General features: G+C 41.2%; 1 pseudogene across 1 annotated transcript in view; it reads left to right on the forward strand.

Annotated features, from left to right (window-relative positions):
- The window catches only part of LOC110302986 (uncharacterized), a 70,634-nt pseudogene continuing 55,453 nt past the window's right edge, over positions 1 to 15,181 (forward strand). Inside the window, exons 1-2 of the transcript XR_015048442.1 lie at positions 1 to 167; positions 10,324 to 10,450. The product of XR_015048442.1 is annotated as an uncharacterized LOC110302986 (transcript). The remainder of the gene's footprint in view (positions 168 to 10,323; positions 10,451 to 15,181) is intronic.

A 15,181-nucleotide genomic window follows, 5' to 3' on the forward strand; every position in this document is an offset into this window, starting at 1 on the left:
GGGCCTCGAGGCGGAACACCAGTGGGAATGGAGGCGGGCACTTCCGTTCTGCCCTGCCTCAGGTTCCGCAGTGTGGCTGAGGAAGACTCCTCCATCCATGTTCCGCGCAGTAACCCTGCTTCCCGCAGCTGTGAGGAGAGTGGGGCGAGGTCCCAATCTGCGCCATGGTGAGCGGGGCCGCCGACCCCACGCGGGGAGGAGCAGATCCGCGGGAGCCCGTGTGGGGTTGACCGGGGTGCGGGAATTGGCGGCGAGACGCGGCGTCCGGTGTCATTCCGTTTGTTCCCGAGGTGTGGTCCCACAGGTGGAAGCGGGACCTCTCATTGACATAGGTCTCCTGGCTGCGCCTGCGCACAGCATGGGAAGCGGGAGCTGTGCTTATAAACCATTCTGGGCTGGCTGCAGAGCTCGCGCATGCGCGCTGTCATTGTCAAGGGAGGCAGTGGCTGGCTGGCAGACCTCTAGTTTCCCTAGTCTTCCAGAAGTTCTGTACCTGGCAGGTGACATTTGGGTGTAGCATCCATCTCAGTTAACTCTGCGCAGTGTAAAGTCTGTGTCATTAACACATTCGCATGTGGATGCCACGGTGGTCCACTCACGTGTGTTAGTAAGGCCAGACTCACTGTGTTTCCATGCCTGAGTTGTCAAAATCGACCGAATATTAGTTGTGTTTTTGTCCTAAGTGTTCTCTCATGATCTGTCGGTCTCAAACAGCACAGTCTTTATCGCAGGTGTAGGGTAATTTAGAAGTCAGACGGTGTCACCGTGCTGTTTATTCAGTCTTGTGTGCTCACGTTTTCATTCATGATGACCTTTTGTCATCGGCTTTTTTATAAGTGGTTTTAAGTGCTGAGCCATCTCTCCAGTCTTAAACTTGACAGATTTTCAGAAATTTACATGTGTGTATGCCTGTGCACAAGATGAAATCTGAGCGTTAAGAGAATTTAGGTTTGCTTGAGAATCTGTCTTTGGGTGTTAGGAGAAGACTCAGTAGGTATACTGGTCAAACTTGGTGAGCTTGGAACAAGCAATGGATAGGTATTCTTCTGATTAATGATTGATGCAATAGTTCCCATCCCACTGTGTTTGGTGCTGCCGTGGGTAGGTGGTCTTGGGATGCGTAAGAAAGCAGTCTTAGCAAGCCATGAGATCGGAGCAGTGACTTAGTCAAAGTTCTGTTTCTGTGAAGGGATGCCATGATCACAGCATCTCTTATTGACGGAAACCATTTAATTAGGGCTTGCTTATAGTTTTAGAGGTTTGGTCATGGTGGGGAGTATGGTGGGACACTGTCAGACATGGTGCTGGAGAAGTAGCTGAGAGTTCTAAATCCAGATCAGCAGGAAGGAGGAGAGACTGTGAGCCTAGCCCAAGCATTTGAAACTCCAAAGCCCAGCCCCAGTGACACACTTCTTCCAAGAAGGCCACGCAAACTCCAAAGCAAAAAAAAAAAAAAAAAGGTCCTTGCCTTGTCAAACAGCACCTCGTTCTAATGACCAAGCATTGAAACCCATGAGCCTGTGGGCACCATCCTTTTTTTTTTTTTTGGTTTTTCGAGACAGGGTTTCTCTGTGTAGCCTGGCTGTCCTGGAACTCACTCTGTAGACCAGGCTGGCCTCGAACTCAGAAATTCGACTGCCTCTGCCTCCCAAGTGCTGGGATTAAAGACATGGGCCACCACGCCCGGCTAGTGGGCACCATTCTTATTCGAACGACTAGAGGTTGACAGCATATGTGGGCTGTATAAGCCTGCAGTGTGTAGTTATAGAAGTTTGCAAAATCTGTTCACTGGAGCTTGAGACTTGGCATTATAAAGAGATTTTTTTATATACATTAATCTCGATGTGTGTGGTGTGATTTCTCATTGGGAAGGCCCATTAATTCCAGAACAGCTTCACCTGCAGGCTTTTTGTAAAAATCCTTTACAACAAGCTCTCTTGTGTTGACTCAGGTTGTCTTCTAAGGCCTTGCTGCCTTTCTGAGTCAACCTCCTCATTTCTTGGACTAAAGGTTTCTAACACCAAACAGTTCTGAAAACACCCATTTGAACCATGTAGTGGGCTGGCCAGGTCAGTAACAAGACAGAGATTTGTGTTTCTCTTTCTTGAAACCAGAATAGGAGGAGTAGTTTACTGCGTAAACTGCAGGAGGAAACAGGAACAGACAGTAGGTGGGTTTTAAGCTGGTCTCCATTATAAAGAATGTTCTGATATTTCAGGTGACTTTCTGTGTACTTTCAGCATGCATTAATTCATATGATAGGAATGAAGGCAAACAAATTGGTGGATGTTTAATTTGGGGAGGTTACCTTGGGCCAATGAAACTTCCACTTTTCCAACTCTCTCAGATAGGTAAGTGCAAAGCTAGTTGGCTCTCTTCAGTGTGGTGAGAGGTTTGAGACACAGGGCATTTGTCTGTGGCTTGTGTAGCAGCATATAGCACTCAGCAAATAACATTTTACCCAGGGAAGGTCGTAAACTCTCTTATTAGTGGCATTCACTTTACCAGGAATGAACTTAATCCGTTTTAACGTGATCTGTAGTTATTTTATCTCTTTTAAAAGCCAAGTATCAGCATCTGGCATAGTGTGGTGTAGGCAGGCATTGCCTCTGTAGACTCGTGCGTTTGAATGCTTGACTATCAGGAGGTGTGGTCTTGTTGGAGTAGGTGGGGCCTTGTTGGAAAAAGTCTGTCACTGTGGAGGTGGGCTTTGAGGTCTCCTAAATGCACTAGGCTGTCCAGTGTGACACAGGCTTCCTCTTCTGCTCCCTGTGGATCAAAACCAAGAACTCTTAGCTTCTCCAGCAATATGTGTGCCTGGACGATGCTGTGCTTCCTGCCATAGTGATTATGGACTAAACCTCTGAAACTGTAGCCAGCCTCAATGAAATGTTTTCTTTTATGAGAGTTGCCTTGGTCATGGTGTTTCTTCTCAGCAATAGAAGCACTGACAGCAGCATGAAGACAGAAAGCCAATGGGCCTGGCTTAAGCCCTTGAAACTCAAATCATACCCCTCAATGACCCACTTCCTTTAAGACCACACTTCCTCCAACAAAGCCACACCTTCTGAACTTACCCAGGCAGTGCCTTTCCCTGATGAACAAGCATTCAAACATACGGACATATGGGTGCCATTCTCATTTAAACCACCATAGTATTACTTTTAAGTTTTCAGTTGTTTTACATACATCACGACTCTAATCTCTACTTGCTTCTATTCTCCAATATTTCTCAATTAGTAATAATTTAATCCAACTTTCTTCAAGTAGTTATTCATTTATTTATTTATAGAGCAATGTGTCATGTGGGTGTCTTAGTTTTTTGGCTGCTGTGATAAAACACCATGACCAAAGAGCAAGCTGGGGAAGAAAGGGTTTATTTGGCTGACACTTCAGCAACACTGATTGTCATTGAAGGTAGTCAGGACAGGAACTCAAACAGGGCAGAAACCTGGAGGCAGGAGCTGATGCAGAGGCCATAGAGGGTGCTTTGGTTTGGCTTGCTCCAGAGCATCTGCTCAGTCTGATTTCTTACAGAATCCAGGGATGGCTCCACTTCCAATGGGCTGGGCCCTCCCCATTAATCACTAAGTTAAAAATACCTTACATGCCTGCCTACAGCTGAATCTTATACAGGCATTTTCTGAGTTGAAGTTCCCTTCCCTCAGATGATTTTAGGCTATGTCAGGTTGACAGAAAACTGTCCAGCAGAGGAAGGCAGGCTTGCCTTGCACTCTGTGGTTAAGAATTGATGTGAACCCCTACAACTTCCTCTGCTGCCCAGGGCTGGGAGTGAGGTTTTCAGGTCAGGAAAAAGGGAGGAGACAACTTAGTGAGCTTCCTAGTGGAGTTCAGACGTTTACCGGGGAGATTTGAATGCACAGGGACCTGTGTAAGAATTGGAACCAGTTGCCAGGCAGTGGTTTAATCCCAGCACTTGGGAGGCAGAGGCAGGCAGATTTCTGAGTTCGAGGCCAGCCTGGTCTACAAAGTGAGTTCCAGGACAGCTAGGGTTATACAGAGAAACTCTGTCTCGAAAAACAAACAAAGAAACAAACAAAGAAACAAACAAACGAATTGGAACCAGTTGTCCACTTACAAGGCCTTGTAGTTCAGCCAAGGTCAAAGGTCATTGTAGAGAAAGGGAGGTGGCAGGAATGAGGGTGAAAGTTTTCCAGTTTTGTCTGCAGTTGCATTTATCAGAGATTAGCCAGGTAATCAGTTTTAGGTGATTGATGAACTTATTGATATAAATACTGCTTTTTGGTCTGAAGAATAGAGCAATCAAGAATATGGATTAAACAAGTGAATTTTCTTCTAGAAACTGAATTACTGTAGTTAAACTAGGTTTGAGTTATTCTTGGTGCACTCTAATATAAAGTGTTAGTCCTTTGGGTACACAGGGCCATAAAGCCCATGTCAATGTTTTAAAATATATTTTTGAGATCATGATTACTTAATTTAGCCCTTTCCTTTTCTCTCTCCTGGCCCTCCATATATCCCTCCTTGTTTCTGTTTTAATTGTTGTTCCTACTTGAATTTGACCTAAGGTTGTCCAGGTCTGAAGTAAAGGGATGGCTGCGCTAGACATTGAGTGTGTAATGGACTGTTTACACTATAGACCATACAACTAGGAGGAGAAATATAAAGTACTGTGGGAAACTGACTGAAAGAATTTCTACTTAAATACAGATTTCCAGTATGGTGACTCTGTTCTTATGGGGTGTAAAGCAGAGCTGGCAAGGTCTGTGTTGTGTGAGTCATTTGATCTCTGATGACAGTATAGGGGAGTTACTACTCTAGTGAGCCTATGTAACTGGGTGGCCCTTGCAAAAGAGGGTCTCTGGACAGGCCTTACAGTGGGAGTGTAGCGGCAAATAGTAAAATGCCACTGTTCCCAGCAGGCCGCTCACCTCCTCTGCACCTGCCTAAGAGTTCTCTGGATGCATGAATGAAACACACACACACACACACACACACACACACACACACCAGTTTAATTTTTAAAATGCCTTCCTAGCTCAATAGTTGGGTACTTCTAAATTTCCCCATGGTTAGCACATTTTCCCTCCAGTATTCCTGAGCTAACATTTTGTAAATCTATTTTTATCTTTGGTTTCTCAGACCCAAGCAGGGAATGGACCCTGGGGCTGCTTCACTGGATTCTTACATGTTGGTGGGCCTTTAATTCTGATCTCTCTGCCTCTTCCTCATGGCGATTCTCCTCTTCTTCCCCTTGGACTCTTGCCCTCAAAATCTAAAAGTCCTGCCTCTGTCATCTGGGTTGTTTCCAGCTGCTGGCTATTATGAATAAAGCTGCTATGAACATAGTGGTGTCTTTTGGGTATATGCCCACGAATGGTATATCTGGGTCCTCAAGTAATACTATGTCCAATTTTCTGAGGAACCACCAGACTGATTTCCACAGTGGTTGTACCAGCTTGCAATCTCACTAGCAATGGAGGAGTGTTCCTCTTTCTCCACATTCTCACCAGCATCTGCTGTCACCTGAGTTTTTGATCTTAGCCATTCTGACTGGTGTGAGGTGGAATCTCAGGATCGTTTTGATTTGCATTTCCCTGATGACTAAGGATGTTGAACATTTCTTTAAGTGTTTTTTTCAGCCATTTGAGACTCCTCAGATGATAATTTTGTTTAGCTCTATAACCAATTTTTAATAGGGTTATTTGGTTTTCTGTAGTCTAACTTCTTGAGTTCTTTGTATATATTGGATATTAGCTGTCTATTTAGCTCTGTACTCCGCTTTTTAATGGGATTATTTGGTTCTCTGCCTTCTTGAGTTCTTTGTATATTTTGGATATTAGCTCTCTTTTGGATGTAGGATTGGTAAAGATCTTTTCCCAATCTGTGGGTTGCTGTTTTCTCCTATTGACAGAGTCCCTTCCTTTACAGAAGCTTTGCAATTTTATGAGGTCCCATTTGCCTATTGTTGCTCTTAAAGCCTAAGCCATTGCTGTTCTGTTCAGGAAGTTTCCCCTGTGCCCAAGTATTCGAGGCTCTTCCCCACTTGCTCTTCTATTCTATTTAGTGTACTTGGTTTTATGTAGAGGTCCTTGATCCACTTGGATCAATTTGCATGCTTCTACATGCAGACCACCAGTTGAACCTGCACCTTTTGTTGAAAATGCTGTCTTTTTTCCACTGAATGGTTTTAGCTTCTTTGTCAAAGATCAAGTGACCCTAGTTGTGTGGGTTCATTTTTGGGTCTTCAATTCTATTCCATTGATCTACTTGCCTGTTTCTGCAGTTTTTATCACTATTGCTCTATATTATAACTTGAGGTCAGGGATGGTGATTCCATCAGAAGTTCTTTTATTGTTGAGACTAGTTCTCGTTATCCTAGGTTTTTTTGTTATTCCAAATGAATTTGAGAATTGCTCTAAGTTTATGAAGAATTTTGATGGGGATTTCACTGACTCTGTAGATTACTTTTGGTAAAATGGCCATTTTTACTATATTAATCCTGCCAATCCATGAGCATGGGAGATCTTTCTATCTTCTGAAGTCTTCTTCAATTTCTTTCTTCAGAGACTTGAAATTCTTGTCATACAGACATTTCACTTGCTTGGTTAGAGTCACACCAAGATATTTTATATTGTTTGTGACTATTGTGAAGGGCATTGTTTCCCTAATTTCTTTCTTATCCCTTTTATCTTTTGAGTAGAGGAAGCCTACTGATGTGTTTGAGTTAATTTTATATTCAGCCACTTTGCTGAAGTTATTTATCAGCTGTAGGAGCTCTCTGGTAGAATTTTTTGGTGTCACTCATATATACTATCATACCATCTGCAAATAGTGATAACTTGACTTCTTCCTTCCCAATTGGTATCCCTTTGATCTCTTTTTGTTGTCTAATTGCTCTGGCTAGAACTTCGAGCACTATATGGAATAGGTAGGGAGAAAGTGGGCAGTCTTGTCCAGTCCCTGATTTTAATGGGAGTTTCTCCCTATTTAGTTTGATGTTGGCTATTGGTTTGCTGTATATTGCTTTTATTATATTTAGGTATACACCTTGAATTCCTGATCTCTCCAATACTTTTAACATGGGTATTGTATTTTGTTAAAGGCTTTTTTTTGCATCTAATGAGATGATCATATCTTTTTTTCTTCTTTTCCTTTTTCTTTTTTTATAGTGGATTTCACTGACAGATTTTCGTATATTGAACCATCCCTGCATCTCTGGGTTCAAGCCTATTTGATCATGGTGGATGATCATTTTGATGTATTCTTGGATTCTGTTTGCGAGAATTTTATTGAGTATTTTTGCATCAATATTTATAAGAGGAATTGATCTGTAGCTCTCCTTCTTTGTTGGGTCTTTTTGTGGTTTAGGTATGAGTGTAACTGTGGCTTCATAGAAAGAATTGGGTAGTGTTTCTTCTGTTTCTATTTTGTGGAGTAGTTTGAAGAGTATTGGTATTAGATCTTTGAAGGTCTGAATAGAATTCTGCACTAAAACCATCTGGCCCTAGGCTCTTTTTGTTTGGGATACTTTTAATGACTGCATCTATTTCCTTTGAGGTTATGGGCTGTTAAGATGGTTTATCTGATCCTGATTTAAGTTTGGTACCTAGTATCTGTGTAGTAAATCATCCATTTCATCCAGGTTTTCTAGTTTTGTTGATTATAGACTTTTGTAGTAGGATCTGATTATTTTTTGAATTTCCTCTGTTTCTGTTGATATATCTCCCTTTTCATTCCCGATTTTGTTAATTTGTATACTGTCTCTATGCCCTCTGGTTAGTCTGGCTAAGGGTTTGTCTCTCTTGTTGATTTTCTCAAAGAACCGGCTCCTAGTTTTGTTGATTCTTTGTATAGTTCTTTTGGTTTCTCCCTGGTTGATTTCAGCCCTGGGTTTGATTATTCCTGCCATCTCCTCCACGTGGGTGTGTTTGCTTCTTTTTGTTTTAGAGCTTGCAGACGAGCTGTTAAGTTGCTAGTGTGTGCTCTCTTCCGTTTCTTTTTGGAGGCGCTCAGAGCTAGGAGTTTTCGTCTTAGCACTGTTTTCATTGTGTCACATAAGTTTGGGTGTGTTGTGCCTTCATTTTCATTGAATTATAAAAAGTCTTTAATTTCTTTTAATTTCTTTCTTTATTTCTTCCCTGACCAAGTTATCTTTGAGTAGATAATTGTTCAGCTTCCACGTGTATGTGGGCTTTCTGTGGTTTTTTTTTTTTCTGTTGAAGACCAGCTTTAGTCTGTGGTGGTCCAATAGGATACATGAGATTAAGTTAATTCAATGTTCTTATATCTGTTGAGATTTGTTTTGTGTCCAAGTATATGGTCCATTTTTGAGAAGGTATCATGAGGTACTGAGCAGAAGGTATATTCTTTTGTTTTAGGGTAAAATGTCCTGTAGATATCTGTTAAATCCATTTGGTTCATAACTTCTTTTAGTTTCACTGCGTCTCTGTTTAGTTTCTGTTTCCATGATCTGTTCATTGGTGAGAGTAGGGTGTTGTAGTCTCCCACTATTATTGTGTGAGGTTCAATGTGTGTTTTGAGCTTTAGTAATGTTTCTTTTACAAATGTGGATGCCCTTGCATTTGTGGCATAGATGTTCAGAATTGAGAGTCCATCCTGGTGGATTTCTCTTTTGATACGTATTTAGTGACCTTCCCCATCTTTTTTGATAACTTTTGGTTGAAAGTTTATTTTGTTAGGTATTAGGATGGCTACTCTAGCTTGTTTCTTGGGACCATTTTCTTGGAAATTTTCTTCCCATCCTTTCACTTTGAGGGAATGTCTGTCTTTGGCTCTGATGTGTTTCCTGTATGCAGCAAAATGCTGGATCCTGTTTACATATCCAGTCTGTTAGCCTATGTCTTTTTATTGGAGAATTGAGTCCATTGATGTTGAGAGATATTAGGGACCAATGATCATTGCTCCCTGTTATTTTTGTTGTTAGAGTTGGAATTATGTTTATATGTTTCTCTTTTTTTTTTGGGTTTGTTGTGAAAAGATTAATTTCTTGCTTTTTCTTGGATGTAGTTTTCCTCCTTGTGTTGGACTTTTCCTTCTATTATCCTTTGTAGGGCTGGATTAGTAGAAAGGTATTGTTTAAATTTGGTTTTGTTTTGGATGGGTCTACTCCTGTGGGGCACAGGTGGAAGATGGGCACAAATCAGAGCCAGCAGGCACATGTGTGGAATCTGCTTCCCTGGGTCGCAGGGGTCCTGGTATGACTGGTCTCAGGGCGGGCTCTAAGATCTCACCTGTGAAGCTGGATGTGTCTGAATACCTGGGGCGGGGAGTGGGGGGTCCAAGCTGCAGATGGGGTGTGTGCTGTGAGTCTCTGCTCCAGTCCGGCACAGGTGGGAACTGGAAGGTGCCCAGGTCTCCCCTGCTGGGCAGGAATCTGCTTCCCCTGGTTGCAGGGGTCCCGTATGTCAGGTTTCTGAGTGGGGTTTAAGGTCTCACCTGTGAAGCTGGGTGTGTCTGAATACCTGGGGGGTCCGAGCTGCAGCTGGAGTGTGTGCTGTCGTTCAAATAATTCTACATCAGTCCCCTTATACAAAAGAAATATTTATTACAAGTATTTCATTAGAATGGTTTAGGGTAAGTCTCTGTGCTTCATAGGAATGGTTTCTTGTCACAAACATTAACCTATCTTCCTTGGAATGTTAGGCGTGCCCCCAGGACATCTTTTGATTAGTGTCTTAGGGTTTTACTGCTGTGAACAGATACCATGACCAAGGCAACTCTTATAAGGACAGCATTTAATTGGGGCTGGCTTACAGGTTCACAGGTTCAGTCCAGTATCATCAAGGCAGGAGCATGGCAGCATCCAGGCAGGCATGGTGCAGGAGCAACTGAGAGTTCTGCATCTTCATTTGAAGAGTGCTATTGAACTGGAGTGAATGTTTAACTCTTTGGGGGATTTTTGAAAGAACCCCTAAATACTTCCTGTATTTTTTGGTTTGTTTTCTTGAGACAGTGTATCCTATGTAGCTCTGGCAGTCATGAAAATCACTACATAGACCAGGTTTGCCTAGAATCATGGAACTCGCCTGTCTCTGCCTCTTGGGGTCTGGTATTAAAAGGTTCACCCTGTTTTGAAGTTAGGGATTTTTTTGATACAGTTTTGCTAATGTATACTCAATAGTGTTGATCGGTTTGCATCTCTCTCCATGTGTGGAATTCAAAGAGGTGTGATCCTCCTTTTTCTTTCTAAAATGACTTTGACTGCATTCGAAATTCTGTAATATGGAAAAAAGTATGTGGAGCACCCAGAAGTATATAAATATATTCTCAATGAAGTATACATTTCTATTATGTACTTACTTATATGGCATATTTTAGGCTGCAGTGACCTATGAGGATGTGCATGTGAACTTCACTCACGAAGAGTGGGTTTTGCTGGATCCTTCCCAGAAGAGTCTCTACAAAGATGTGATGCTGGAAACCTACTGGAACCTCACGGCTATCGGTAAGAATGCTAATTGTCTTTCACTTTCTAAACAAGGGGGCAACCGTTTCTTGTTTTTTTTTTTTTTTTTTTTTTTTTTTTTGGTGTACTTCTGTGACTTAAATTTTAATAAAGGAAGAATGTGGTGAATAATCAGACATGGTTCTTAGGTACACCAGAGATACTAACTTAAAATTTTCATAGTATCTCACTCAGGATGATGTTTTCTAGTTCCATCCATTTACCTGAAAAATAAAATCATGATGTTCTTGTTTCTAATAGCTGAATAGTATTCCACTGTGTAAGTGAACCATATTTTCTGTATCCATTCTTTGGTTGAGGTGACCGAGCCAACTCAGTCAACTGGGTTGCAAGGGAAGGAGAGAGGATAGAGAAAGAAAAGACAACTAGACAATATTATAATATGACCTGGGTTGCAAGGGAAGGAGAGAGGATTAGAGAAAGAAAAGACAACTAGATAATATTATAATATGACCTGGGTTGCAAGGGAAGGAGAGAGGATTAGAGAAAGAAAAGACAACTAGATAATATTATAATATGACCTGGGTTGCAAGGGAAGGAGAGAGGATTAGAGAAAGAAAAGACAATTAGATAATATTATAATATGACCTGGGTTGCAAGGGAAGGAGAGAGGGTAGAGAAAGAAAAGACAACTAGATAATATTATAATATGACGTGGGTTGCAAGGGAAGGAGAGAGGATTAGAGAAAGAAAAGACAACTAGATAATATTATAATATGACCTGGGTTGCAAGGGAAGGAGAGAGGGTAGAGAAAGAAAAGACAACTAGATAATATTATAATATGACGTGGGTTGCAAGGGAAGGAGAGAGGATTAGAGAAAGAAAAGACAACTAGATGATAATATTATAATATGACCTGGGTTGCAAGGGAAGGAGAGAGGATAGAGAAAGAAAAGACAACTAGATAATATTATAATATGATCTGGGTTGCAAGGGAAGGAGAGAGGATAGAGAAAGAAAAGACAACTAGATAATATTATAATATGACCCCAACTAAGATTGAAGCTGAAGTGGGTTTAATTTCTCCCTGTCTGCTTTTATGGACAAAGAATGTGGCGGTCCTAAGGCATAAACAAAGTAGTCAAGAAACAAACAAAGCATAGACAAAAGTCCCAAGGTCACTGTTTCCAAGGACTTATCAAGATGATCAAGATAGAAGGAATACACATTCCTTGGTTGTATTTTCTCTAGTGAGTGTACTTCTTTGTCCTAGCCCAATGTCAAGTATTCTTTCCAAATTCCTAGAAGCAGCTCCAAGAGCTCTCCACATTGAGAGACATCTGGGTTGTTTCCAGTTTCTGGCTTTGTTGTGGGAAATATTAAAAAATAAATCCATGCTACTGCTGGCAAGGCACCCACGGGCTGACTGGCCAGTCACTGGTGGGCAATGACCAGCCTGTTCTCATCTCATGGAAACTCTCTCACTCAGAGCTCAGAAATCTCTCCACCCAGCTCATTAAGCTCCCACTGGTGGTTCGCCACCATGCCAGCCCCATGCTTCAAAACTCCCATGTCCTTTTGGGGTGCACATCAGGCAAACCCACGCTTTACCTTTCCCTCTGGAACCCAGTTGCGCCACCACGTGAAGGAAAGCACCACACAAACTTAGTTCAGAATCAATGGTAACTCAATCGCTGGGTGCAACAACTAGAATCCTAATCTTGTAAGTCATATTAAATCTAAATCCTTCTGGCAGATCACCATCTAAACCAGGAGACACTAGTGGCTACATCTTGTCCTCTTGCTGTCCCCTTCTAAAAGCCCCTATCTCTCTCTTGCTTCCTCTCTTCCTTGTCCAACATGGAAGTCCTGACTGCTTGCTCAGTGTTTGGTTCCTTTATTCACTTGAGGAAGGTTCACAAGAAGTCACCTTAGTACATGATTCGTTCCTCGATCCAGACCACCCCTCCTGGGAAAGTGGAATTAACATCAAAATACAGACAGCACCAGGGCCATCCACAAATGGCTTTTATGAATAAAGCTGTTATGAACATAGTGGACCATGTGTCCTTGTGGTGTGGTGGAGTATCTTTTCAGTATATGCCCCCGAGTGGTATAGCTGGGTCTTCAGGTAGAACGATTCTCAATTTTCTGAGATATTGCCAGATTGATTTCCATAGTGGTTATATAGGTTTTCACTCCCACCAGCAATGGAGGCTCCTTGCATGTGCTGCCACTTGAGATTTTTTTTTTTTCTTAGCCATTCTGATGCCTATATGGAATCTTAGGGTCATTTTGATTTGCATTTCCCTCATGACTAAAGATAATGAAATTTTCTTTAAGTGCATCTCAGCCATTTGAGATTCCTCTGTTGGGAATTCTCTGTTTAGCTCTGTACCCCATTTTTTAATTGGGTTGTTTGGTTTGTTGGTATCTGACTTCTTGAGTTCTTCACAGATTTTGGATATTTTCCCTCTGTTGGATGTAGGGTTAGAGATGATCTTTTCCCAATCTGTAGGCTGCCATTTTGTTCTTTTGACAGAATCCTTTGCCTTACAGAAGCTTTTCAGTTTCATTTATCCCATTTATCAATTGTTGATCTTAGAGCCTGAGCTTTTGGCATTCTGTTTAGGAAATTATCTTTTGTGCCAGTGTGTTCAAGGGTATATTATATTGATTGATGTTGTTCATAGGTAATGTGGAAGAGAGAAAAGCTCACCAATATGCGAAGCCTTCATTTTTTTCCATGGAGCAGAGGGATTCAACTGAGGGGAAAGACTGGCACCCAGCTAGCTTATTCCAGTTACTTCATTCAAACATTATACAAGGGTAATTGGGGCTGGGAAAGGTTCCAGCTACCAAAATTATCTTGTCCTTGCTACTCATGAAAGCAGATGACCTACATAAATCCTAGTTCATTTTGGCCATGGTTGGCCATAATTGAAATTAAAGAATTCCAGGCTTGCCAGGAATACCTGAGGAACAAGGTTGGTGCACCTGCAAGCTCTCACATAGCACTGAGAACAGATTCTCTAGAGAGGTAACATTTCTTCAAACAGTCCCCAAACGATTTCTCAGCCTCTACAGATTGACCCAAATATAGCAAAGGCTTTGCTATACATTTCACGTAAAGCCAGACATAAAGGCTTTAATTAATATATATATATATATATAATATATACATACACACACACACATATCACTACATCTTCCTCCTTTTTTTTTTCTCCTTTTTGTTTTTAAGTGGATTTGTGTTAGGGGTACAAATTATTGTTGGAGGAATAAGGAGTTGTGCAGTAAATATGAGCTTTTGTCTATCTAGTTGTGTAACAGTTTTATGCAAATAAATCAGCCTATATTTAAATCTTTTTTTTTTTTTACTTTTTAAAGATTTATTTATTATTATATCTAAGTACACTGTAGCTGTCTTCAGATGTACCGAAGAGGACGTCAGATTTCATTTTGGATGGTTGTGAGCCACCATGTGGTTGCTGGGATTTGAACTCAGGACCTTCAGAAGAGCAGTCAATGCTCTTAATCACTGAGCCATCTCTCCAGCCCAGCCTACATTTTAAAATCAGTAAAGTTATCACCATAGAGTGTTATAAAAATCACAAGAGGAAGAAACTTATTAAAATGATTCATAGGATCAAATGAAGCTACAGCATCTGTAAGACATTGTATAACATCCATCCCTGTTATTTTAGGCAGCTTCTTTGAAGATATTTCTACAATTTTTTGCTGCAAATCCTAAAACATTTGAGAAGAATTAAGATGATTCTACAAATGCACTTTAATATTTTCCCAATCATATTTGTTATCATTGAGTCCTAAAGGTGTAATACTATAAGAAACAATATTCCAGTCATATTTCAATTTCATTTGTTCTCTGAATAATTTTAATTGCTCTCCAATGAGTTTTACAGCTTGTCTCAGCTCACCTATCTTATTAACCATTTCTCTATTTATCTTATTTTGTTGAATCAAAGTTCATGAGACTGCCTATGCCGGCATTTACCAAGTTCAGCAGTTTGAACTTCTTCATGAAGTGGAACTCCAGCTGTAGTAGTCGTAGCAGTTAATGCGATGATTCCCAGGGCCACATAAGTGATCGATCCCACTATCAATCGAGTTATTCTTGATATTCTTGCAGCAAGTTTCTGCACTAGCATCATCACAGGTGAGTCTTGCTATGGTCTTGACAGCCTCACTGGCATCCAGACTGCTGGACTTGCTCTGAGAATATATAAACTTCAAAGGAAACGTTCAAAGAGGCACTGGCATTGGCACAGGTCTGGAGAGTATCACATGTATAAGTGATGCTAGGGTGCCATTGCACAGGTCCATTCAGGAACAAGTAAGGTGATGGCACAAAAGCCGTAAAAGGTATGATTTTAAATTAAAGGACAAATTAAATTTTTTTATTATTATTAAAGTGTAACTTTATGTTCTCGCTTCAAGTGGATGAAAAGTGCTTGCCAATTTCCACAGATTAGTCTGACTAGAATTATCAAATGGTGATACAGGGCCTGACATTCCAACTCCATGCCACTCACTAAAGTCTCTAGAAGCAGAGACAACTTCCACAGTTTTATTCATTGTCACATCAATTCTGAGTGAGAATATCGTCAAGGATTTGAAGACCCTCAAGCATAAGGGCTCCAGTGACTTCTCCTTGGGAGATAATAACAGGCGTCTCAGGAGTCTCACGTGTGCAGTGAGCACCATCTTAATTACAGTATAATTTGCACGCACTGTACCCGTCATAC

This window comes from Mus caroli, unplaced genomic scaffold (assembly GCF_978045245.1).
Source record: "Mus caroli unplaced genomic scaffold, Mus_caroli_1 scaffold_9, whole genome shotgun sequence".
Taxonomy (NCBI): Eukaryota; Metazoa; Chordata; class Mammalia; order Rodentia; family Muridae; genus Mus; species Mus caroli.